Source organism: Lithobates pipiens, unplaced genomic scaffold, assembly GCF_037356315.1.
Source record: "Lithobates pipiens isolate NorthernLeopardFrog02 unplaced genomic scaffold, aLitPip1_a1.2 Scaffold_41, whole genome shotgun sequence".
Lineage (NCBI taxonomy): Eukaryota > Metazoa > Chordata > Amphibia > Anura > Ranidae > Lithobates > Lithobates pipiens.
Window position 1 is genome coordinate 5926457 of NW_027507861.1, and position 27099 is coordinate 5953555.

At 43.5% G+C, this 27099-nt stretch overlaps 2 pseudogenes; one reads left to right on the top strand and one right to left on the bottom strand.

Annotated features, from left to right (window-relative positions):
- Positions 1–27099, top strand: part of LOC143956800 (uncharacterized) — a 499331-nt pseudogene that overhangs the window by 24123 nt on the left and 448109 nt on the right.
- On the bottom strand, positions 225–1136 carry LOC143956748 (olfactory receptor 1M1-like; annotated as a pseudogene).

Here is a 27099-nt window from a genome sequence, read left to right on the forward strand (position 1 = left end):
AATGATCAATGTAAATGGACGTGATCCAGGGTGTGTGTGGAGTGAGAGATGTGCCTAGAAAATCTAAAGCTTCCTCTGAATGGCTGTGCGGTGCTCAGCCAGACTCAATTGTGTTCCAAGAATAAGACCGGGAGTCACCGTCCCACTGCCAGAAAACATCGCTGTATACTTTATGTAGCAGATGCTACATACAGTTTATACAGCACTCCCACCAATCACACCCATTAGTGAAGAAAATAAATTGATTGGACCAATTTTCTCAAAGACTGCTTTACATCTTTGTTTCTTAGACTATAGATTAAAGGGTTTAACACAGGAACCACAGTGGTGTAGAATACAGTTAAATTCTGTTCCAGTACACTGTAGCTTTCTGATGTTGGTATCATATACACAGAAATAGCAGATCCATAATAGATGCCCATGACAGTGAGGTGGGAAGAACAGGTGGAGAAAGTTTTTTTTCTACCTTCATTAGATTTAATAGAAAGTATGACCTTTATAATCCTTATGTATGACATCATGTTGCACAAGACTGGACAGAATCCTAATAGCAAACAGTTTGCATACACAAGAATGTAAAATGTATCCGTTCCAGCACAGGAAATGTTTATGAGAGCTTTGGCATCACAAAAGAACTGGTGAACAGTAACAGAAGTGCAGAACATCATTTTTAGGACAGAATTTGTAAGTAAGGATGAATTTACACATGCACAAATCCAGATGGTCATCACAAATAATACACAGTTATTTTTACTAAGGATGCAATGATAGTTCAAAGGGTGACAAATTGCAACATATCAGTCATATGCCATTGCAAATATAACCATGATCTCAGCACTGGCTGCTATGAAGAAAAAGTAAATCTGGATAAGGCATTGAGTAAAGGGCACTTTGTTATCACCAGAAAGTAAGATGTAGAGGAGTTTTGGAACCGTAATAGTTGTATAACAGATATCAACAACAGACAAGTTACAGAGAAAGAGATACATTGGAGTATGCAAATGGATATCCAAATATACTACTGTAATGATAATGATGTTCATTATGATTCCACTGAAATACACTGCAAAAAAGAAGACAATGCTGAATATAAATAATGTATTGTTAGTCTTCATGAAATATGGCAAAATAGAAAACTCTAAGGCCGCGTACACACGGGCGGACTGTTCGTCCAACTTTGTCCGCTGAACAGTGTTTGGGCGGACAGTCCGCTCGTGTGTGGGCTTTCAGCGGACAGTTTCAGCGGACAGTTGGACGGACAAGGTTTTTCGGAAATTCCGTAAAACTGTCCGCTGAAACCTTGTTTGAGCGAACAGTCCGCTCATGTGTAGGCTTGTTCGTCAAACAAAGTTGCGCGCATGCTCAGAAAGGATTTTCACGCCGAAAGCTATAATGCAGTGTATAGGACGTCGTATTTTTCGTCCCGTCGTACGTGCCGTTCACGTCATCGCGCACGGTTTCAGCAAACTGTTCGTCCGTCGTGTGTGGCCATGTCCGTCCATGCTAAGTTTGAGCGGACTGTTTGCCGAAACTGTTGGACGGACAAAGTTGGGCGAACAGTCCGCGCGTGTGTTCGCGGCCTAAAATTGATGTTGTGTTTTCCATAGGATATTGCCTCAAGTCTTAAATAAAGCTCATTTTCAAAGCTGAACTCTGGGCATATATAAAAGACACAAATGAATGCAATTCTGTTATCATTAATTCATTAATAAATCTATTTTTATAGTGCAAGCAGTATAAGTACCTGAATGTAACCTGGTATAGGCTAAAAGCAAAATTTGCAGACTGGATGCTGGTTTCTAAGTAGTCCCTGACAATTTTAAGCCCTTCTTTAACTGCTTAAAGACCGCCTCCTGCACATATATACGTCAGCAGAATGGCACGGCTGGGCACAAGCATGTTCCTATACGTTGCTCTTTAACCACTAGAGATCCGTGCTATAGCCAAATGACGGCTACAGCGCAGACCTCCTTTACCGGGACTACGTCTATTGACGTTGTCCCGTGCACGAGCAACCTGCGTGCCCCCTGTGATCAGTGAGTCTATGAGACTCGCCTGATCACGGATCGAAGCAGGGGGTCGATCCCGACCCCTTACCACATGATCAGCTGTCACCCCAATGACAGCTGATCATGTGATACAACGGAGCCGGTAATCGGCTATTTTTCCTCCTCGTGCTGACAGCGCAAGGAGAAAAAAAAGAGCCGATCACCGACGGCCGTGATCTGGACATCAGTCCCAATCACGGCCAGCTTACCAGTGCCCACCTGCCAGTGCCCCCCATCAGTGCCACCCATCAGGGCCCATAGTGCCACCCAGCAGTGCCCACAGTGCCACCCAGCAGTGCCCACAGTGCCACCCATCAGTGCCCACAGTGCCACCCATCAGTGCCCACAATCTGCCTCAACAACGGTGCTGCACCCCAGTGCCACATATCCGTGCCCATCAGTGTCATCTACCAGTGCCCATCAGTGCCGCCCATCAGTGCCTAGCAGTGCCACCTATCAGAGCCACCTATCAGTGCCCATCAGTCCCATCTATCAGTGGTACCTATCAGTGCCCCTTAGTGCCACCCATCCGTGCCATCTTATCTGTGCCCATCTTTGCCCATCAGTGCCGCCTTATCTGTGCCCATCAGTACTGCCTTATCTGTGCCTATCGGTGCCACCTTATCTGTGCCTAATAGTGCCGCCTTAACTATGCCTATCAGTGCCCACCAGTGCCGCCTCATCAGCGCACTTCAATGAAGGAGAAAAATAACCTGTTTGCAAAATTTTATAACAAACTATTAAACATGATTTTTTATTTTTTATTTTTTTTGCTTCTTTTTTTGTTTGTTTAGCAAAACATAAAACTCCGAGCTGTAATTAAATACCACCAAAAGAAAGCTCTATTTGTGGAAAAAAAATGATAAAAATGTCATTTGGGTACAGTGTTGTATGGCCGCGCAATTGTCATTCAAAGTGCATCAGCGCTGAAAGATGAAAATTGGTCTGGGCAGGAGGGGGGTTTAAGTGCCCAGTAAGCAAGTGGTTAAGTGCCCAGCCATGGGTCAGGAGTGTGCCGCCGGCTCAGCCACCGGTCCTGAGCCACCGGTCCTGAGCTCCATGACCATGGCCGCGGGACCAGCGGACCCGATCGCCGCTGGTGTCCCGCGAAGAACTGAAGAACGAGGAGAGGTGTGTGTAAACAAACCTCTCCACGTGCTTCCTACTGTGGTTGTCACCGATCGTCTGTTCCCTTTTATAGGGAAAGACGCTCAGTGACGTCACATGCCAGGCCATGCCCCCTACAATAAAAAAAAACACATAACATCACACATAACCCCTCCTTGCCTCCTAGTGGTTAACTCCTTCACTGCCAGTGTCATTTACACAGGAATCAGCGCATTTAAATAGCACTGATTGCTGTATAAATGACAATGGTCCCAAAAATGTGTCAAAAATGTCTGATGTGTCCACCAAAATGTCGCAGTCGCAATAAAAAACACTGATCGCCACCATTACTAGTAAAAAAAAAAAAATATTTATAAAAATGCTAAAAAAACTATCCCCTATTTTTAAATGCTATAACTTTTGCGCAAACTAATTGGGATTTTTTTTTTTTTTTTTTTTTTTACCAAAAATATGTAGAAGAATACGTATCGGCCTAAACTGAGGAAAAACATTTTTTTTATATATATATTTTTTGGGTGTATTTATTATAGCAAAAAAATAAACAAATTTTCTAAATTGTCGCTCTATTTTTGTTTATAGCGTAAAAAATAAAAACCGCAGAGGTGATTAAATACCACCAAAAGAAAGCTCTATTTGTGGGAAAAAAAGGACGCCAATTTTGTTTGGAAGCTACGTCGAACGACTGCGCAATTGTCAGTTAAAGCGACGCTGTGCCGAATCACAAAAAGGGGCCTGGTCCTTTGGCTGCAAATTGGTCCGGGGCTTAAGTGGTTAAGTATCAGGGACAGAAAGTGGTTAAGTGGCTGACCCTTACGTGCTGTCAATGTATATGATGACAACCTGCTGCAAATCTTCTGTGTTTTGGTTGATGAGAGGATGTTAGAGAGAGTGTACCTCCCTGGGGGAGATATATTATCCTCCACAATCTGAAACACCTTATATGTTGCATAGTTCTCCATCAACACTGCTCTTCCTTTTCCAAGAAGCAATGAAATATGATTATGATCAATGATTCCGCCACCAAAAAAAAAAACTGCAAATTCCACAGAAATTTTTTTCGGTTTCATGCTGACATGTTGTGGAACATTTTATGAATTTGTGTAAATAAAATCATTATGATAAAGTTTGCTTTTTTGGCACTGGAAATAAACACCTTATTGGTAAAAATTTGTTGTAGAATTATTATTTTTTAACCTCCCTGGCGGTACGATTATTTCAGATTTTAGGTGCTGAAAGCGGTACAATTATTTTGCATGAAAATTTGACATTTTATATTGTAGTCCTGTAATTCTTAGGAATAACTCAATTAAATCTGTCCAAACCAGAGTCTAGTAGACATCCCGGGTATGATAAAGTTTGAAAAATGAAATCATAAATGATAATATAATAAATAACTATAAATAATTATACCAAATAATAATATAACAATAATAAAAAATATTCAATAATGTAATCAAATCAAAAACACTGAAATTTACTCAGTTGCAAAATTGTCGTTGTCATTACTTTTTAGTATTTGATGACGGATCTCCCCGCAAATCGTTATCGCTTAATTCTAACTTATTATCGCTGTTTTCTAGCTGTTCAAAAAACATTTTTGATGTAAAGGGACAGTTTTGGTTGCTATGCACAATCTCCAGTTTCCAGGCATAAAGAACAGTTTTTATATTATAAAACTGCATGCAGGGCACTGGACAGACCACTAGGGACAAAGTGGATGATAAATGATTACATACAGCAATGTAATCTGTAAGATTACATTATACTGTATGTAATGTGTGTGTTTTTTACTTTTATAATTTGGCGCGGTTCTCCGCCCCCATGCGTCGCAATGCTTGCAGGACGGCTCGCTCGTACATCGCGGGGACATTGCTGGATCCAGGGGACAAGGTAAGTAACCTCTTCCTGGATTCAGTGATTCAGTGATGCGGTCCCGCTGGCTCGGGGTTACGGCTGATGGTACAAAATCTTTACCCCGAGCCAGACTCGGGAATACCACCAGGGGGGATAAAGTACCAGATTCATGAATTTTATTAGCTTTCTTAATAGAAAAAATACTATTTTGAAATCACTGTTAATGTATACAGTATCTCACAAAAGTGAGTACACCCCTCACATCTTTATAAATATTTAATTCTATCTTTTCATCAACACTGAAGAAATTATACTTTGCTACAATGTAAAGTAGTGAGTGTACAGCTTTTATAACTGTGTAAATTTTCTGCCCCCTCAAAATAACTCAACAGAACTTTTTTCAGGGAGGGCATAATTTTAAGAAAACCCATGCGCCACCCCTTTTCGAGAATGTTATGAAGGGTAAGGGGCTTCGTTATTATCACATATAGCACAGGCATGTTCCCATTATATACAGCCATACTGTGCCCATCAATTGCAGCCTCATTGTACCCATCAGATGTGGTCTATACAGTATGTGTATATAGAGGGGGTAGATGGTATTAGCATATATAGGTGATGATGGTGGAAGATCTCTACATACAGGAAGGAAGGTGGGTATATACACCTACCTGTATAAAGAGGCCTTCCTCCATCAGCACTGACTGCAGATATACATCATCTGTCCTGTATACAGCTATATATACAGGACAGATGATGTATATCTGCAGTCAGTGATGATGGAGGAATACAGGAATGAAGATGGGTGTATATAGCTGTATACAGGACATGACAGATGATATGATCTTTCCTAAATCTGGCCCCCCCTTCTTTCACTGATCATACCTGTATTCACTCAGCTTCTCCCCTCATCTGTATACGGGGGGGGGGGCAGAGCTGTGTGTGTGGGGGCCTGACATATATACAAACAACCTCCTCTCTTCACTTGTACCCACATCCCCCACTTGTAAGGTGATCTTCCTTCTCCCAAGTCCTGTTCCCACATGTCCCTGTGAAAATACTCAAGCAGCAAAGCAAACACGGGGCACACATACAGGATGCAGCCAGAGGTGGCAGTAAAGGGCTCTGTAAGCTCAATGACACAGATCTGCAGCTGCTGTGGAGCCGACTCACACAAACACAGAGAGCCAGGACAGATGCGGCCGCTGTGGACCCTTGCCGACCCCGGGTTGGGGGGTCACCCGCCCCCCCTTGCCCCTACCTGTGGACGCCCATGCACAAAACCAGTAATGTCTAAACCGCTGGCAACAAAAGTGAGTGTTAAGCCCCGTACACATGAGCGGACTTTTCAACATCCAAAGTCTGACGGAATGATTCCGGCAGACTATTCGATCGTGTGTGGGCTGCAACGGACTTTTGATTCGCAAAAGTCTGACAGACTTTAGAAAATGGAACATGCTTCAAATTTTCCTACCGAAAAATTCGCTCGTGTGTATGCTATTCCGACGGACTAAAACCGACGCTAGGGCAGCTATTGGCTACTGGCTATGAACTTCCTTATTCGAGTCCAGTCGTACGTCATCACGTTCGAATCCGTCGGAGTTTGGTGTGATTGTGTGTTGCCAAGTCCGCTCATTCGGAAAGTCCGTCAGAACTCTGTCAGAACTCTGTCAGAACTCCGGCAGAACTCCTTCGGAAGTCTGTCGGACATAAGTCCGCTCGTGTGTACGGGGCTTTAGAAAAAACATGAAGACATTTTGTTTAAAGGAAAAAAACTTAACACAGATATGCAGGAGGCTTCACAAAAACCTGCAGTATGTTTATTATGTATTGCTTTATAAGTATAAATCCAGGCCATTTAAAAAGCAATAGTACTTAAAATGTTATGTGACTATGTTACTTTTATTACATAAGAGGGTAGTTTAAAAAAAAAGTTTGTAGTAACGAATGGTCACTTTGATACTATTACTATACTATACTATTTAATAACTACTATAAATACTTTTTAATAACTCAAACTGTATGTGACAACATTTGAACTACTGGTTATTTTAAGATTGGCTGGACAGTGGCTGAGACCTTCTATTTTGGATTAAGGTAGGTATATGTACAGTATATATGTATGTATGCGCATCCTAAACTCATTCATGGCTATGTGGACATTCCTGTGTTTGTAGATTATGCTGGCTGTACAACTGCTGTGAATTAATACATTTATCCTGTGCAGAATAATTATCCTATACAATAATGTATAATTTGTGTCATGTAAAGTCTTTTGTGGTTGTTGTGTCCTGGTGTGGGGAGCACATACACCTACTATAATCCAACATATTTAGTATGTCCAGCCAATTGTGCCATAAAGCCTATTCGTGAAGATTAAATACAACTATTTCAGAGTTTATTTACACATCTACCACCAGTTAGTAAATGTGGATAGAAAATCTAGCTAAATGCATTTTCTGTTGCAGTATACTATTTCTTATTGAAATATTTTAGGTGTGTGTATATGTATATCAATGCTGTCCCAAAGAATGACCACATCATAGATGCACCCAAAAAATTTAACAATTTTTAGCTCATATGGTATTCAAGACAATACAATTCTAGAATGATCCATCATCATAAAAATCATCAAAATGATCAGATGCAGAACAGGATGGATGCAGACATGGTCCCTCCTGCATGGGATGTTGTTGAATTCTTTCCAGCATTTTGCATAATAATGACACTTACAATAGGTATGACATGCAATGTGGCACCCTTGAAAGATTTGTTATGTGTTAGATTTTTTTGTAATATTTATAATGTGCCGATGATGCTTATAAAATGAGTACACTAAAAAAACTACACCTTTAGGGACAGATTTACAGTTAAAACCACATGACTAATTCATTGTGTCCTATGGGCCTGATTATTACATCATTAAATGTTTTTAATATCAAATGTTTATTTTTTAACTTTCACATGTTCTCCATCACTGAGTGCCACCATAAGATTCTGATTAACCACTTCCCGACCAGCGCACGACGATGTACGTCGACAGAATGGCACGGGCAGGCATATTGGCGTACAGGTACGTCCAATATTCAATGCCGCCCTGCCATCGGGAGCACGCCGCCGGCGGCACGCTCCCGCGCTGGTCGGGACCCCCGTGAGCGGCCGAATGGAGGAAATGCTGTGTAAACAACATTTCTCCATTCTGCCTAGCAACTAGTGATGCTGATCTCTGCTCCATGTGATTGGAGCAGAGATCAGTGTTCACTAAATGAAAGCCCAACCCCCCCACAATTAGTAACACACCCCTAGGAACACTTAACCCCTACACTGCCACCCACTGGTTAACCCTTTCACTGCCAGTGTCATTTACACAGGAATCACTGCATTTATATAGCAGTGATTACTGTATAAATGACAATGGTCCCAAAAATGTGTCAAAAATGTCCGATGGATCCCCCACAATGTCGCAGTCACAATAAAAATCGCTGATCGCCGCCATTACTAGTAAAAAAAAATAATAAATTATTAATAAAAATGCTATAAAACTATCCCTATTTTGTAAACGCTATAACTTTTGCGCAAACCAATAATCGCTTATTGCGATTTTTTTTTACCAAAAATATGTAGAAGAATACGTATCGGCCTAAACTGAGGGAAAAAAATGTTTTTTTTATATATTTTTGGGGGATATTTATTATAACAAAAAGTAAAAAATAATGTGTTTTTTTCAAAATTGTCGCTCTATTTTTGGTTATAGCGCAAAAAATAAAAACCGCAGGGGTGATCAAATACCACCAAAAGAAAGCTCTATTTTTGGGAAAAAAAGGACGTCAATTTTGTTTGGGAGCCACGTCGCACGACCGCGCAATTGTCAGTCAAAGCGACGCAGTGCTGAATCGCAAAAAGGGGTCTGGTCTTTGACCAGCAAATTGGTCCGGTCTGAAAGTGGTTAAAAAGGAAAAGAAAGTATCAGGCCATGTGTCCCTTTTACATTTACTGACTGTATTGATAGAGGGCCTCATTTTCTAATTCTATTGCCTTAGAATATTGACTTACAATTTGATTTAATTTAGGCACTGATCCACTAAAATCCATACCAGAGTAAACAGAGATTTCTGCAAAAAGATTTACAAAATATGGGGAAAATGGAATTAATTGCACAAGTACCAGTATATACCCCTTGAGTATTTAATGCCAAAGGGTACGAGATTGTGTAGACAAGTCTCCATAAGCTTTGAACATCTGGACATTGCAATATGTTACCCGTTCCCCTTCTCAGGCTCTGTCAGGTGTTATGGGGGTTCTAGGTTAGCAACATTTTTCAAGTCCAGACACAAATTATCTATTTACTTCAGATCTGGCGTCAAATGTGGTCATTCCAGAACATTACTAATGTTGTTTTTAACATATTGTTGTGAAGTTTTAACTTGGGTTCATTGTCTTACAAGAAAAATTATCTTCTTCAAATGCTCAGGTTTCTTGTAGACTGCATCAGGTTTCCAGTGAGATTTTTCAATGTTTTGCTGCATTCATTCTAACCTCCACCCATAGAAGTGTTTTGGGTCCTCCTGTAGAAAAGCATCCCCACATCATGATGCTGACACCCACCACTATGCTTCACAATGGGATAGTGTGTACCTGATAATGTGCAACGCTAGACATTCAGTTTGGGGGTCAATGCCTTGCTGAAACTCATATCTTCCCCCAAAGTTCCTATTTCTTGCAGACTGCATTAGGGTTTCCTCCATTGCTTTCCCTTGTTTCTACATTCATTCTAACCTGTACTCTTAAAAGTCTTTGAGGGTCTGAAGCAAAGAAACATTCCCAAAAACATAATACTACCACCACCATGCTTCACAGTGTGTGGGGGGTGTTGTTATGATGATCCAGAATCTCATTGCAGCTGACTTCAGAGTCCCTACTTACCCTTTAACTAACTGTAGGTGAGATGTCATTTAAGGTAGTGAGCAGTAGCTACTGTTGGTTTTACCACTCTCCCATACATCTGCACTTGGTGAAGCACCCAGGCAACAGTTGCTGTATGCATAGTTTCCCCATTCTCGGCTACTGATGCTTGTTACTTCTTCACAGTTTCTGGTGCTTGTATGGTCACCCAGTCATGGTAAACAACCTAGTTATTGATGTAGCTGCTATAAATTTCCATGGACATTCAGTGCCTTTGAGATGCTCTGTATGCATTTCCTGACTTTTCACAGAGTTTGGAGTTTCCTCATGGTGTAGTTTATGCCAAAATACTACATGACATCGGAATGTATAGCCAGCAACTAGACATGAGCACTGCTGAAAAATGTGTTCGTTTTCGTTTAATCCATTTTTTTGTTTTTTCCAAATTTTTGGATTTTCAAATTTCTGAATTTTCGAATTTTCAGATTTTTTAATTTAAAATTTTCGAATTCCAAATTTCCAAATTTTAGGAAATTCAGAATTTGGAAATAACAAAATTCGAAAAATTTCAAATTTCAAAAATTCAAAAATCCCAAAATTCGTTACGTTCCATTAGTTTAGATGCGGCATTCGTTATTTTGGATATATCGTAACTTTGGATAAATTTGTATTCGTTACATTCAATTTGAAAGGAAATTCCATTACCTATAATTTAATAGTTAGTAATAGTTAAAGCGGGAGTCCGCCGGGACTCCGCGTTTTTTTTTTTTTTTTTTAAAGTCAGCAGCTACAAATACTGCAGCTGCTGACTTTTAAAATAGTGACACTTACCTGTCCAGCGCGCCCGCGATGTCGGCACCCGAAGCCGATCTCTAGATCGACACTCGAGTGCTGCCGCCGCCATCTTGGGTATGGGAATCAGGAAATGGAGCCTTTCGGCTTCATTTCCCGGTTCCCTACTGCGCATGCGTGAGCCGCGCTGCGCAATGAGGATGGTCCCCGCTGCCTCTGGGATCTGTGTGTTTCCCAGCAGGCAGCGGGGCACTTGCGGAAGGGGGCGGGCACTTGCGGAAAGGGGCGTAATGTACGCCCCTTTCCGCAGAGAGCTAGCCCGGAAGTGGGTGCAGTTACCTGGATTATCCAGGTAACTGCACCCCCCTCCCCCCTGAAAGGTGCCAATTGTGGCGCCGGAGGGGGGGAGGAATCCGATGAGAGGAAGGTCCATTTTAGGGTGGACCTCCGCTTTAAGTTATTATTAGTTTAGTTATTATTTCAGATTTTTGGGTTTTCAAATTTTTGTTCTTTTGAATTTTCATTCTTATTTTCACATTTTCGAATTTTGGGATTTTTAAACTTCCGAACTACCAAAATTTAGAATTTCCGAATTTAGAATTTGTGAAATTTCTAATTTTCGAAAATTTGGAAATTTGAAAATTCAAAATTTCGGAAATTTGAAATTTCTGAAATTCAAAAATTCAGCAAAGCAATTCAAAGCAAATGTATTCATTGATGCAGGTAGAGTACAGATATACAGCGGCTGTATATCTGTACTCCACCTACATCAATAAATACATTTACCATGGATGACGTATTGTTGGTTATACATTCTAATTTCATGCTGTATTTGGGTGTTAGGAAGATACCTGTCAGAAACCATGAACCAGACCGAGACAGAAGTACAGTAAAATCACACTTGTTTATTAATAAAGATAAAAAGGTGAATAGAGTAAGCATAGTCAAAGCATAGCAAGGAATCGGATCGGGTAGTCAGCCAAGCCAGAGTCCAGTAACCAGATTGGGTAGTCAGCCAGGCCAGAAGTTAGGGATCCATGTAGAGGAACAGCAAGCAGGATAAGGAGCTAGAAGGGATGTCAGCAAAGTCAGTCTTAAAACAGGAACGCAGGAGATGTTTTCTTGTGATGTGACTAAAGCGATGGCAGGAATGAAGCGAGCTGCAGATCTTTAAGTAGGCGCGACTGACGAGCAGATCCACAACAGCTGGTAAACTGTGGAGAGAGATGAGAGCTGGCAATTAGCTGACAGCTGAGCGGCCAGCTCAGAGAAGGAAGGGCTGACAGGCCTTGACAAACCATTAGCCAGAGCACTGTTCACCTTTTTCAGGAAATTCAGATGGGCATTGTTTCTTTCTTCTAAATACCAAATTACTGACCATAATTTGGACCATTGTGATGCTCTGACCTTGAGAGAGCTTTTTTAGCTTGAAATGCTGTGGGCTGTTGGCTTTCAAATTATTTTTAAATAAAGAGCTGAATTCACAGTTGAAGTGGTTGTAAAGGCTCAAGGTTTTTTACCTTCATGCATACTATGCATAAAGGTAAAAAACCTTGTCTGTGCAGCAACCTCCCAGCCCCCCAATACTTATCTGAGCCTAATCTTTCTCCAGTGCTGTGCATGGGAGCCTCAGCTCTGCTTGGTCTCTCACTCCTCATTGGTTGAGACAGCAAGGGGAGCTTTCAATTACAGCCAGTAAGCCAATGAGGACAGAGGGGGGGTGGGATGTGCGAATGGACACGCAGAGCAGCGGTTTGGGACTGTGCCTGCTCAGGTCAGGTGTCCCCATTGCAATCTGCTTACTCTGGGGACAGGAGAGGGGGGTGAGGTCCTAATGCTTAGGAACAACAATCTGCCTCCTCCCCAGGCAGTCCCACCCCGCAATTATAATCACTCCCTAGGACACACTTAACCCCTTGATCACCCCCTAGTGTTAAACCCTTCCCTGCCAATGACATTTATACAGTAATCAATGGCTATTTATAGCACTGATCGCTGTATAAATCAGATCGCTGCCATTACTAGTAAAAAAAAAAAATCATAATAATGCCATAAATCTATCCCCTATTTTGTAGATGCTATAACTTTTGCACAAACCAATCAATGTTTAGTGGGCTTGTTTTGAATGTAGCGGTCTTGTAATTTGTAGAAAAAACTTTCAATAAAAAAGTATCTGATTAAAAAAAAATGAAGTTCCTGATACCCAATTTGACCATCAAACAGGTCTGCTATGATAGGCGAGTCATGGTTGCCATAATAATCCCAGAGCTAGAACTAGGGTTGATTAAGAAAGCATTGTGCATGTGCAAGATTACAGCTAGGAATAGAAAAAAAACATACTCAAAATTGAGCTGGTTTATCCTGGGAAGCATGGATTTTAAAAGTGCTGGACAAAAAAGTAAGAAAAATGCCAATGGGGGTTATTATAATGCAAAATATGTTGTAATACTTTTATATACTTTTTTTCTTTCTAAATAGCATCTGAGAGGAAGAGTTTACTACCGCTTTAAGATCAAATCAGGGTCCCTAGCCCTGCATTGGATGAGTTTATGCTGAGGGACAGTCCACTACCAGAGTGTGGGGGAGAAGAGGATCAAGTAAATGTGTTTCTCCTCCACAGTATATAAGAAATAGATACAGGGGGGACTTTATATGAGCCATGAGCATCCGGTACACAGGTCTCCATCCCTGATAATTAGACAAAAAAGGGGCAAAGAGGGGGCAACAGCGGGACTTTATATGAACCAAGACACTTAGGGGTCAATTAAATAAAGCAATAAAATAAAAATAATTTATTGGCAACACAGAGGGAGGTAGAACAGTAAATTAATAAGTCAATATGTAATAATCAGAATTAAAAGGTATGATAATTAGACATGTGCATTCGTTTTCGTCCGAATGCATTTTCGTCCGAATTTCAGGTATTTTCGTTTTCGTTTTGACAAACGATAACGAAAGTGCAGATTCCGAAAAACGAAAGATCCGACATAAATAAATGCTTTTTTTCGTTTTCGTTGTTACAACAGTTCGATATAGAATAGGAGATTCGAAGTGACCGTTCGATATAGAATAGGAGATTCGACGTGACTCCATATGTCTATTGAACCTGTGGTCGAATGTGCCTAAGTTTCGTTTACCTCTATTAGTCCTATTATATAGAAAAGCTTCGACAGAGAGTAAATATTCGACATAGAGAGAACAGAATCGACAGAGAGAAACGATACTGGAATTGGGTGGGGGAAGTAAATTAAAAAAAAAAATGATAATATTCGACGGGATCGTTGCACGTTTATAATAATATTCGACGGGATCGTTGCACGTTTATAATAATATTCGACGGGATCGTTGCACGTTTATAATAATATTCGACGGGATCGTCGCAACTATACGACACTGCAATCGTACATTTCGGCAATCGAATGCTCCGCCTATAGGCTATATAGTTTAGCAGCTCCATCGAATCTTCTTTATCCATTCGACAGATACCATAAGCCTTCCAAGACAGATTCGACCGTAATTCATGTGGATTTTCGGACGAATGCAATTTTTGCACGAAAAACGAAATAAATAAAAACGAATTTCGGGAGTAACTAAATAAATAAAATTTACGGACGAAAACGAAAAAACGAAACGAAATATTCTAGTCTGCACATGTCTAATGATAATAACATAACACAATAAAATTCATAATACAATAGAATTGTAACACATAATTAGTAATAAACCAATAGTACATCCCAAAGTGTGTATACAATAATATCCAATAAAATAAATTGATGATTTAAAAAGATCAAACCCATTGTAGAATCGTGGTTACTGGGGCATAGCATCTGATGGTAAAAATCTTGACGCGTTTCGTGAATTGTTTCCACTCATCAGGAGCAGCTATGAATTGGGGGTACCTCTGGTAAATAATATATTAATAATCAATGGTAATTGATTATAAAAGCAAAAAGAGGGAGCATATACAATGGTCCTAACAACTCTTACTTATGGATAGCAAAAAATATGCATAGCAATTAATGGTAGTGATAATATACATCAGAGGCACTGGGAGGGGAAATTTGCACTCCTCCAGGAGCTGAGGTAACATCCAAGGACCAGCAAGCAGGCCAAAAAGTGGAAAAGATCCTAAAAGTGGATGGGGTTCATTCGAGCAGAACTGAAGTAGTGGGGGTGAACCCAGGAAGCTGGTATAAAAACAGATGGTGAAATGTTGTAAATGGGGTGTGGAAAAAAATAACTAAGTAGCAGAAATATAAAGAGAAGGGAAAAAGGTGGGTAGGCAATTAAATTAAACCAGAATAGACACCCCAAGGTGAAGAAAAATGTGCAAAGAGTAAAACAAAAACAAAAGTGACAATCCACCATATCGATAAAGAGGAGACCCAAAAACAGAGGTCATGGTTACCTGAGACTTCTACACAAAAAAGTGTGTAGTGTGGAAGTGAGAGGTGTATAGAGACAATTTGAAGCAAAAAATACACTCCAAAGGGGGTCAGTGGTGAAAATAGCCTGCAGCACCAACATTCCTCGTGCTGAACGTTGTTGGAAAACAAACACGTCAACATTCGGCGTCACGAATGACACCGGACTTAAGGCGTGTGAGCTTGGCTTCAATGCAGAGCCACCTATTTTTTCTCTCTGGGGGGGTTATTCCATCTACTTTCGGGAGTTGCAACGCACACCACGGCTATCCCCCACCCGCCTGGCCTTCTGGTCATGGTGGGAGTTGGCTTGCCCTCGCTGTGCGTCGACGCCACATGCCTTACATCCGGTGTCATTTGACGCTGAACGTTGACGTGTTTGTTTTTCAATGACGTTCTGCACGAGGAATTTCGGGCTCCTACATATGAGCGCAAGTTGCTCGGACGTGGGTGCTCTCTCCCTCTGAGCTGTGCACATTTTGCGGAACGTTGGTTACATCCTTGCTGGCGCTGCAGGCTATTTTCACCACTGATCCCCTTTGGAGTGTATTTTTTGCATAAAATTGTCTCTATACACCTCTCACTTCCACACTACACACTTTTTTGTGTAGAAGTCTCAGGTAACCATGACCTCTGTTTTTGGGTCTCCTCTTAATCCATATGGTGGATTGTCCCTTTTGTTTTTAATTTTGTTTCACTCTTTGCACATTTTTCTTCACCTTGGGGTGTCTATTCTGGTTTAATTTTAATTGCGTACCCACCTTTTCCCTCCTTTTTATATTTCTGCTACTTAGTTCTTTTTTTCCACACCCCATTTCACCATCTGTTTTTTTACCAGCTTCCTCATATATGTGAATTGTGAAAATAAAGAGTCCTTAGATGTGAAGGTCTAAGTTAATTCCTCCCTTTTATGACAACAATCCAAATTCATAAATCAAGTGTTCAAAAAGGGATGAAAAGGTGTTCAAAAAATTATGAGATAGTAATTCCGTGACAAATCCACCACCGCATAAAAAATTTGACCACCATATAGAATGCAGGCTTACCAAATAGCAAGATAATGGAGCTTGTGACACTCGGTCAGGGCCTTTTTCCAAAGGTAAACCAGGTACCTCCAATCTCGGGCTCATATCCTAGAGACAAGGCAAATGTCTCAGGGGTAAGGATGAGCCGAACACCCCCCTGTTCGGTTCGCACCAGAACCTGCGAACAGACCTAAACTTCGTGTGAACTTTACAACCCTATTACAGTCTATGGAACTCGAACGTTCAAAATCTAAAGTGATAATTTTAAAGGCTAATATGCAAGCTATTGTCCTAAAAAGTGTTTGGGGACCTGGGTCCTGCCCCAGGGGACATGGATCACTGCAAAAAAAAGTTTTAAAAACTGCTGTTTTTTCGGGAGCAGTGATTTTAATAATGATTAAAGTGAAACAATAAAAGTGTAATATTCCTTTAAATTTCGTACCTGGGGGGTGTCTATAGTATGCCTGTGAAGGGGCGCATATTTCCTGTGCTTAGAACTGTCCCTGCACAAAGTGTCATTTATGCAGAAAAAAAGTCCTTTAAAATCACTCGCAGCTATAAAGAATTGTCAGCTCCCGTAATACAGAGAACACTCATTGAAAGTCATTGATAAAAAAAAAGTGTGGGGTTCCCCCAAATTCAATTATCTGCTCAAGAGAAAATATAATTTACATAAAATACATAAGGAAATGACATAAAGGACATAAAAAATACACAGGAAGTGCACAGATCACCATTTTTAGCTCAAATGGAGACCAGCAATATGGAAGGAGAACTTGATGAGACAGTATATCTCCTAGATCAGGAGAGATTCATAAGAATGGTGAAGGAGCACCTCTGTCTGTATGATACTAGAGATCCATGCTACAAACTGCGAGCGAGCAAGAGGAGGGCATGGAACCAGATTGCCATCCAAGTTTTTACAAACTGGGCAGACCTAACTGGCCGTGTGAAGGATGAGAAAGGTAAGAGAAACCCCTGCAAACATAACCACAATAGGGACATAATAGGATGATTAGTACATTATAAGGCCCCTTTCACACTGGGGCAGTGCGGGTGTTGGTGGGTTGGCGCTTTGCTGTCGTTTTGTTGGCGGTATGCGGCCGCTAGCGGGGCTGTTTTAACCGCCCTGCTAGCGGGCGCTAAAATGCCAGCATTCTAGCGGCCGCTAGCAGGGCGGATTTAACCCCCGCTAGGGGCCGAAAAGGGTTAAAATCGCACACAAAGCACCGCTGCATTAACCCTTTTTCGGCCGCTAGCGGGGGTTAAAACCGCCCTGCTAGTGGGCGCTAGAACGCTGGCAAAGGGCCGCTGCAGCGGTGCTTTGTGTGCAATTTTAACCCTTTTTCGGCCGCTAGCGGGGGTTAAAACCGCCCTGCTAGTGGCCGCTAGAACGCTGGCAAAGGGCCGCAATCGCACACAAAGCACCGCTGCAGCGGTGCTTTGCCAGCGTTCTAGCGGCCGCTAGCAGGGTGGATTTAACCCCCGCTAGCGGCCGAAAAAGGGTTAAAATCGCACACAAAGCACCGATGCAGCGGCCCTTTGCCAGCATTCTAGCGCCCGCTAGCAGCGGCGCTTTGCCAGTGGTATAGCCACGCTGGCCCATTGATTTCAATGGGTAGGAGCGGTATTCACCACTCCAAAGATGCTGCTAGCAGGATGTTTTTTACTGTCCTGCTAGCGCACCGCTCCAGCACTCCTGCTTTTCAGTGAAAGGAGTCGCTTTTTCAGGTGCTATACAGGCTCCTTTCTCTCCATTGTGAAAGCCGGAGGGCTTTCACACTGGAGCGGTGCGCTAGATAGTGAATACACTGCTCCTTCGCTGCTTCCGCCTGAACAATGCCTCAGTGTGAAAGGGGCCTATGCATGGGAGTATGAGCATAGTATTAGCAGAATGTCATAAATACATGATGACACACTCTGACCCCTAGTGGATATTGTAAGGATACTGCACACAAAGATAAATATATATTTTTAAAAAACATGGGACTTTTTATCAATACATCAAGCATTTTTATTAATAATTCAGTACAGCATAGTATATGGTCTTATTTACAAAGAACTAAAGTTTTTAATTTATTATATTGCCTCAAGCTGCCATGGGACCTGTCCTGCTGGAGACATGAAGTAGGAGGCAAATTGATCCCTGACCTGTGTCCCTTGTCTGCTTCCACGAACACTGGTCCAATTGGCTCTTTTCATGTTCTCATGTACTGGGTCCTCGTAGTCAAATCCATCCCGCTGGCGAACAAAATTATGCAAAGCACATGCAGCTTTAACAACACAAACTGCGTTTTGCATGTTCAGAACAATGGGAGTGTGCAGTACCCGCCATTTGTTTGCCAATATGCCAAATCCACATTTGACAACGCAACGTGCTCATGTTAGTTTATAATTAAACACACTCCTCTGTTCAGTCAGGTTGTGCCCTGAGTAAGGCCATAGAAGATGCTCACTCAGAGCAAAGGCCTCATCTCCAACAAAAACACTGTGTAGGGGAGGGCCATTTGTGCCAGGGAGTGGCCTGTTTTCTGGAAGGTCCGGAGAATTGTTACGCAGCAGGTGTCCAAATGATGAATGTGAAAAAATAGCAGAGTCAGCGCTGCTGCCATATGATCCAATGTCAATGTAGCTGAAGCAATAATTAGCATCAGTCACTGCCATTAACACAAAAGAAAAATATTTCTTATAATTAAAATACTGGCTTACGCTACCCATGGACTTTATGATGCGAATATGTTTCCCATCGATGGCTCCAACACAGTTGGGGAAGTTGCAGCGTTGCCAGAAAACATCTGAGATCCTTGACCAATCTTCCGCTGTAGGTTTTTTTAAAACAATATCCTTTAGTATGTCATAAATAGCAGAGCAAGTGTCACGAACTATGTAACTTGCTGTGGATTTTCCAACACGAAAGGCATAGTGTAATCTCGATAAAGATTGTCCGGTTGCTAATTACCTACAAAGAAATAAACATATATATTTTAAAGTGTTTTTTAACAGTTAAACTGCTCAAAATAAAGTGGAAGAGTATACGTGATGCCTACACTCGACATCTAAGACTGCAAAGGGAATTTAGGAGTGGATCTGGGGCATGTGCTCCGAGAGATTATCTGCATGCAAAAGAAATGGAATTCCTTCAGCCATTGCTGGCTTTGGGGCGGTAAGCTATCATCTGTACGAATGTCATTAAACAATGTTATAATAATTCAATTCTATTTTCAGGACTGAAAACTGCTGGGAGGACAGTAATCCAAATGATGATTTGGACACAGATGCTAGTCAGCAAGCAAGCCAAGCATCAGGTGATCAAAGTCAGCAAGCAAGCCAAGCATCAAGTGATCAAGCAGGCCGAGATCTGGAGAGCTAATTGTCGACTCCAGCACGGTCTACATCTGAGACACCTGTGGGAGATGAGGAGCCCCCACCATCCATTTCTGCTCCTGTACTTGCTAGAGCAACAAGAAGGAGGGCTCCTGAACCTGACTTCAACCGCATGCTGGACATTATGGCCAGTATGTCAGAAAAAATGAACAGCAACAGGTCTCATGTGCAGGTTTCTGCAAAGCCACGTACACACGGGCGGATTGTATGGCCTACTTAGTCCGTCATACAATCCGACGGACAGTCCGTCCTACTTTCGAATGAACGGACTTGACCACACACGGATGCACAAACAGTCCGTCGAAAACTTGCGCGATGACGTGTACAGCACGTACGACGGGACTAGAAATAGGAAGTCCAATACACAGCAATGCACCCTTCCGCCGTGTAAATCCTTTCTGAGCATGCGCCATTCTTAGTCTGTCGAACTAGCCTACTGACGAGCGGATTGTCCGCTGAAACCAAAGTAGGACGGACAGAATTTCGAAAAATCCGAAATACTTAGTACGCCAGACTGCACGCTGAAAAAGTCCGCTGAAGCCCACACACGAGCGGACTGTCCGCTGAAATGTGTTTAGACGGACTAAGTAGGCCATACAGTCCGCCCATGTGTACGCGGCCCAAGATGTCTGGAATGTCTGATGGAGAAGGTACCATCAGAACTCCAGGCAGACATGTTGGCAGGTACCATACGCTATTTTGCAACCTTTATTCCACCAACCCCCACATATAGGTCCTCAGAGCCTCCGCCACCTTATGGTCCCTATGCAAATCACCCCCCGCCCCATCTGCCACACCACCACCCTCTCATTACCTTCCTCTGCCAACACCACCACCTTCAAATTACTTTCCTCTGCCAACACCACCACCACCTTCTACTTTGCAGCAAAATGAGAATCCCTCTACCTCTACCTGGTCACAATATGGCCATGCAATGAATGTGGTGAATACACCCAATGAGGGAGTCAACTCCTCCCAAACATTCCATCGCCTCTAATTTTATTTTTGGTTTATGAGCTACGTTAGCTCTATTTCTTTGTTGAGCTGTATATGTGCAAAATGAACAAACGAACAGAAAAAGTTATAACAGAAAAAGTTATATTTCAATAATATTTTAAATAAAAAAAAATAAAGTTTTTATTTGGCTTTAAAAATGTGTGATTGGTGTTTATTTTATGCATATAAAAAATGTATTCATATTAGGTTCTTCATTAATCTCAGTTAAGCCCCAAACCAATTTACAGCCAAAGGACCAGGCCCCCTTTTGTGATTCGGCACTGCGTCGCTACAATTGTGCGGTCGAGCAACGTGGCTCCAAAACAAAAGGTATGTCCTTTATAGGGGATAGGGGATAGTTTTATAGCATTTTTATCTTTTTTTTCCTGTAATGGCGGCGATCAGCGATTTTTATTGTAACTGCGACATTTTTGCAGACACATCGGACATTTTTAACACATTTTTGGACACTGGCAGGAAGGTGTTAACCACTAGGGGGCAGTGTAGGTGTTATGTATGACGTTATGTTTTTTTTATTTGAGTGGGCGTGGCCTGGCATGTGACGTCACTGATTGTCTTTCCGATCGGTGACAGCCACAGTAGGAAGCACGGGGAGAGGTTTGTCTACTCGGATCTCTCCTCATTCTTCAGCTCTGTGACCCGATTGCGGGACACCAGCAGCGATCAGGTCCGCTGGTCCCGCGGCCACGGTCACAGAGCTCAGGACCGGGTCAGGAATGCACCACCGGCGGGGCACTCCCGATCCACGGCTGGGCACTGAGCAACGTACAGGTATGTGCTTGTGCCCAGCCGTGCCATTCTGCCGATGTACATTGGCGTGAGGTGGTAAGTGGTTAAAAAATTAAATAGAGGGGGCGCATGCGCGAGGCTCGACATGGCAGACGTTCTTCCATAGAGCTCCGCATTCCCTGCTGCATTACCGGATCGTTTGTGACAATCTGAACCGAAATCCTCTCAAGATTTGTCCGGGATCGCCTCCTGACACCTTACAGTACCTCGAGGTATGGTACTCACGGGACCCAAGGGCAAAAACAAGCTGAAACCCATCAAAGAAGCTTTGGCCCGGGCATCCTCCAAAATGGCGGCGAAAGCCTTAGCAAAACAACACGCTGTATCTCCGGCGGCCTCGGACAGCGACGATGAGGAGGACACAGATTCCAATCTTGGTGGCTCCCCACCACTACCCTCCACAGGTATGTCGCAAGCGGCTTTTCTGAAATATATGGAATCTATGCTCCAGAAAGCCCTCAAGAACACTTCAGAGCAAATAACTGACAGGCTTTCATGAGAAATTCGTGAGATAGGCCAGTGCACCGCTGATCTGGAGACTAGTGATGGCCGAACGGTTCGCCCGGCGGTCGTTTCGCGGCGAATTTCCGACTTTCGCCGTCCGCGGGTTCGAACGCCTTTTTCCGTCGTTCGCCCCGGCGGACTTACGTGTTTAATGTATACAAGAACTTTAACCTTTCGTGACACGTTTATCATGTGTTACAGGACAACCAATTGAGACATGACAGCTCATGGACACTTGGACATTCCCCCTAACCTATAAATACACCCGATCCGGTGGCCATTTTACATTCTTTCTTCTGTCACTGTAGGGAAAGGATCCTGTGTGGAGTAGGGACAGAGAAAACGCTAGCTATTTGGTACACAAAAGTTCTTTTCAGGACTGGTATAGGTGTTAGGTCAGCAGCCTGAGTTTCTTTTGTCAGTTTAGATAAAGGGACAGAGCGCTGTATGCTGCTATTTTAGGGACAGCTCAGCCAGATTAGTCTTTCTTCATCATCATCATCATCATCATCATTAGCTGTTACTATCAGGTCCACAAAAGAGCTGTTCCAGCTAATCGTTCCAGCCTACTCTTTTTTGCCAATTTGTATAGGGACAGGCAGGAAGCAGTGTGTCAGGCAGTGAGGATAATTTTAAAGACTTGCTGTTACTATTAGTTCCACAAAGGTTCTTTTCAGTACTGGTATCAGTGGTACGGTAATAGGCTTGTACACGTATAATATTCTTTCTTCCAAATATAGAAAGAATATTATACTTGACTGCTGCCCTTCTGCTGCAGTCTGCTAATCATTCACAACTCACTTGTTCCACAAAGCTCTTTATCAGGACTGGTAACTTGGTCTGTCTAGGGTGCTACGGTACATAGGCTTGGGTGCGGTACAGTCTGCTGTTCTGTAAGGACCGCTATCGGTCCACAATACATAGGGTTGCCGTGCACTACTGCTGACCGCTGCCCTATACTGCAGCAGTCCTTCAGCGGTATAGGGACTGACGCACAGTCTGCTAAACACTAATACACAACCTGCTTGGTCCACAAAAGTTCTTATAAGGACTGGTAACTTGGTATAGGGTGCTACGGTACATAGGCCTGAGTGCAGTACAGTCTGCTGTTCTGTAAGGACCGCTATCGGTCCACAATACATAGGGTTGCCGTGCACTACTGCTGACCGCTGCCCTATACTGCAGCAGTCCTTCATTGGTATAGGGACTGACGTACAGTCTGCTAATCACTAACACACAACCTGCTTGGTCCACAAAAGTTCTTATAAGGACTGGTAACTTGGTATAGGGTGCTACGGTACATAGGCCTGAGTGCAGTACAGTCTGCTGTTCTGTAAGGACCGCTATCGGTCCACAATACATAGGGTTGCCGTGCACTACTGCTGACCGCTGCCCTATACTGCAGCAGTCCTTCATTGGTATAGGGACTGACGTACAGTCTGCTAATCACTAACACACAACCTGCTTGGTCCACAAAAGTTCTTATAAGGACTGGTAACTTGGTATAGGGTGCTACGGTACATAGGCCTGAGTGCGTTACAGTCTGCTGTTCTGTAAGGACCGCTATCGGTCCACAATACATAGGGTTGCCGTGCACTACTGCTGACCGCTGCCCTATACTGCAGCAGTCCTTCAGCGGTATAGGGACTGACGCACAGTCTGCTAAACACTAACACACAACCTGCTTGGTCCACAAAAGTTTTTATAAGGACTGGTAACTTGGTATAGGGTGCTACGGTACATAGGCCTGAGTGCAGTACAGTCTGCTGTTCTGTAAGGACCGCTATCGGTCCACAATACATAGGGTTGCCGTGCACTACTGCTGACCGCTGCCCTATACTGCAGCAGTCCTTCATTGGTATAGGGACTGACGTACAGTCTGCTAATCACTAACACACAACCTGCTTGGTCCACAAAAGTTCTTATAAGGACTGGTAACTTGGTATAGGGTGCTACGGTACATAGGCCTGAGTGCGTTACAGTCTGCTGTTCTGTAAGGACCGCTATCGGTCCACAATACATAGGGTTGCCGTGCACTACTGCTGACCGCTGCCCTATACTGCAGCAGTCCTTCATTGGTATAGGGACTGACGTACAGTCTGCTAATCACTAACACACAACCTGCTTGGTCCACAAAAGTTCTTATAAGGACTGGTAACTTGGTATAGGGTGCTACGGTACATAGGCCTGAGTGCGTTACAGTCTGCTGTTCTGTAAGGACCGCTATCGGTCCACAATACATAGGGTTGCCGTGCACTACTGCTGACCGCTGCCCTATACTGCAGCAGTCCTTCATTGGTATAGGGACTGACGTACAGTCTGCTAATCACTAACACACAACCTGCTTGGTCCACAAAAGTTCTTATAAGGACTGGTAACTTGGTATAGGGTGCTACGGTACATAGGCCTGAGTGCGTTACAGTCTGCTGTTCTGTAAGGACCGCTATCGGTCCACAATACATAGGGTTGCCGTGCACTACTGCTGACCGCTGCCCTATACTGCAGCAGTCCTTCATTGGTATAGGGACTGACGTACAGTCTGCTAATCACTAACACACAACCTGCTTGGTCCACAAAAGTTCTTATAAGGACTGGTAACTTGGTATAGGGTGCTACGGTACATAGGCCTGAGTGCGTTACAGTCTGCTGTTCTGTAAGGACCGCTATCGGTCCACAATACATAGGGTTGCCGTGCACTACTGCTGACCGCTGCCCTATACTGCAGCAGTCCTTCATTGGTATAGGGACTGACGTACAGTCTGCTAATCACTAACACACAACCTGCTTGGTCCACAAAAGTTCTTATAAGGACTGGTAACTTGGTATAGGGTGCTACGGTACATAGGCCTGAGTGCGTTACAGTCTGCTGTTCTGTAAGGACCGCTATCGGTCCACAATACATAGGGTTGCCGTGCACTACTGCTGACCGCTGCCCTATACTGCAGCAGTCCTTCAGCGGTATAGGGACTGACGCACAGTCTGCTAAACACTAACACACAACCTGCTTGGTCCACAAAAGTTTTTATAAGGACTGGTAACTTGGTATAGGGTGCTACGGTACATAGGCCTGAGTGCAGTACAGTCTGCTGTTCTGTAAGGACCGCTATCGGTCCACAATACATAGGGTTGCCGTGCACTACTGCTGACCGCTGCCCTATACTGCAGCAGTCCTTCAGCGGTATAGGGACTGACGCACAGTCTGCTAAACACTAACACACAACCTGCTTGGTCCACAAAAGTTTTTATAAGGACTGGTAACTTGGTATAGGGTGCTACGGTACATAGGCCTGAGTGCAGTACAGTCTGCTGTTCTGTAAGGACCGCTATCGGTCCACAATACATAGGGTTGCCGTGCACTACTGCTGACCGCTGCCCTATACTGCAGCAGTCCTTCATTGGTATAGGGACTGACGTACAGTCTGCTAATCACTAACACACAACCTGCTTGGTCCACAAAAGTTCTTATAAGGACTGGTAACTTGGTATAGGGTGCTACGGTACATAGGCCTGAGTGCGTTACAGTCTGCTGTTCTGTAAGGACCGCTATCGGTCCACAATACATAGGGTTGCCGTGCACTACTGCTGACCGCTGCCCTATACTGCAGCAGTCCTTCATTGGTATAGGGACTGACGTACAGTCTGCTAATCACTAACACACAACCTGCTTGGTCCACAAAAGTTCTTATAAGGACTGGTAACTTGGTATAGGGTGCTACGGTACATAGGCCTGAGTGCGTTACAGTCTGCTGTTCTGTAAGGACCGCTATCGGTCCACAATACATAGGGTTGCCGTGCACTACTGCTGACCGCTGCCCTATACTGCAGCAGTCCTTCATTGGTATAGGGACTGACGTACAGTCTGCTAATCACTAACACACAACCTGCTTGGTCCACAAAAGTTCTTATAAGGACTGGTAACTTGGTATAGGGTGCTACGGTACATAGGCCTGAGTGCGTTACAGTCTGCTGTTCTGTAAGGACCGCTATCGGTCCACAATACATAGGGTTGCCGTGCACTACTGCTGACCGCTGCCCTATACTGCAGCAGTCCTTCATTGGTATAGGGACTGACGTACAGTCTGCTAATCACTAACACACAACCTGCTTGTTCCACAAAAGTTCTTATAAGGACTGGTAACTTGGTATAGGGTGCTACGGTACATAGGCTTGAGTGCGGTACAGTCTGCTGTTCTGTAAGGACCGCTATCGGTCCACAATAGATAGGGTTGACGTGCACCACTGCTGACCGCTGCCCTATACTGCAGCAGTCCTTCAGCGGTATAGGGACTGACGTACAGTCTGCTAAACACTAATACACAACCTGCTTGGTCCACAAAAGTTCTTATAAGGACTGGTAACTTGGTATAGGGTGCTACGGTACATAGGCTTGAGTGCGGTACAGTCTGCTGTTCTGTAAGGACCGCTATAGGTCCACAATAGATAGGGTTGACGTGCACCACTGCTGACCGCTCACCTATACTGCAGCAGTCCTTCAGCGGTATAGGGACTGACGTACAGTCTGCTAATCACTAACACACAACCTGCTTGTTCCACAAAAGTTCTTATAAGGACTGGTAACTTGGTATAGGGTGCTACGGTACATAGGCTTGAGTGCGGTACAGTCTGCTGTTCTGTAAGGACCGCTATAGGTCCACAATAGATAGGGTTGACGTGCACCACTGCTGACCGCTCACCTATACTGCAGCAGTCCTTCAGCGGTATAGGGACTGACGTACAGTCTGCTAATCACTAACACACAACCTGCTTGTTCCACAAAAGTTCTTATAAGGACTGGTAACTTGGTATAGGGTGCTACGGTACATAGGCTTGAGTGCGGTACAGTCTGCTGTTCTGTAAGGACCGCTATCGGTCCACAATAGATAGGGTTGACGTGCACCACTGCTGACCGCTGCCCTATACTGCAGCAGTCCTTCATCGGTATAGGGACTAAGAGTTTTGTCACAGGGTCATTTAAAAAATGACAGGCAGAGGAAGAGGCAGGCCCTTCCGCAGGGGTGGTAGGGGTAGGGCAGGAGCAACAGGCTTGAGCCAAAGTGGGAAGTTGCAGAAGGTGCGTTCAATTACTTTAAAGGATGCACCAGACTTGGTTGAGTGGCTCGCTCAGCCTTACTCTTCTGCACCCTCCTCATCCTCTCGATCTGCACCCTCTTCTTCACTCTCTGCTATGTGCACCCCCAAAGACACTACCACCAACAACACGACCACCAC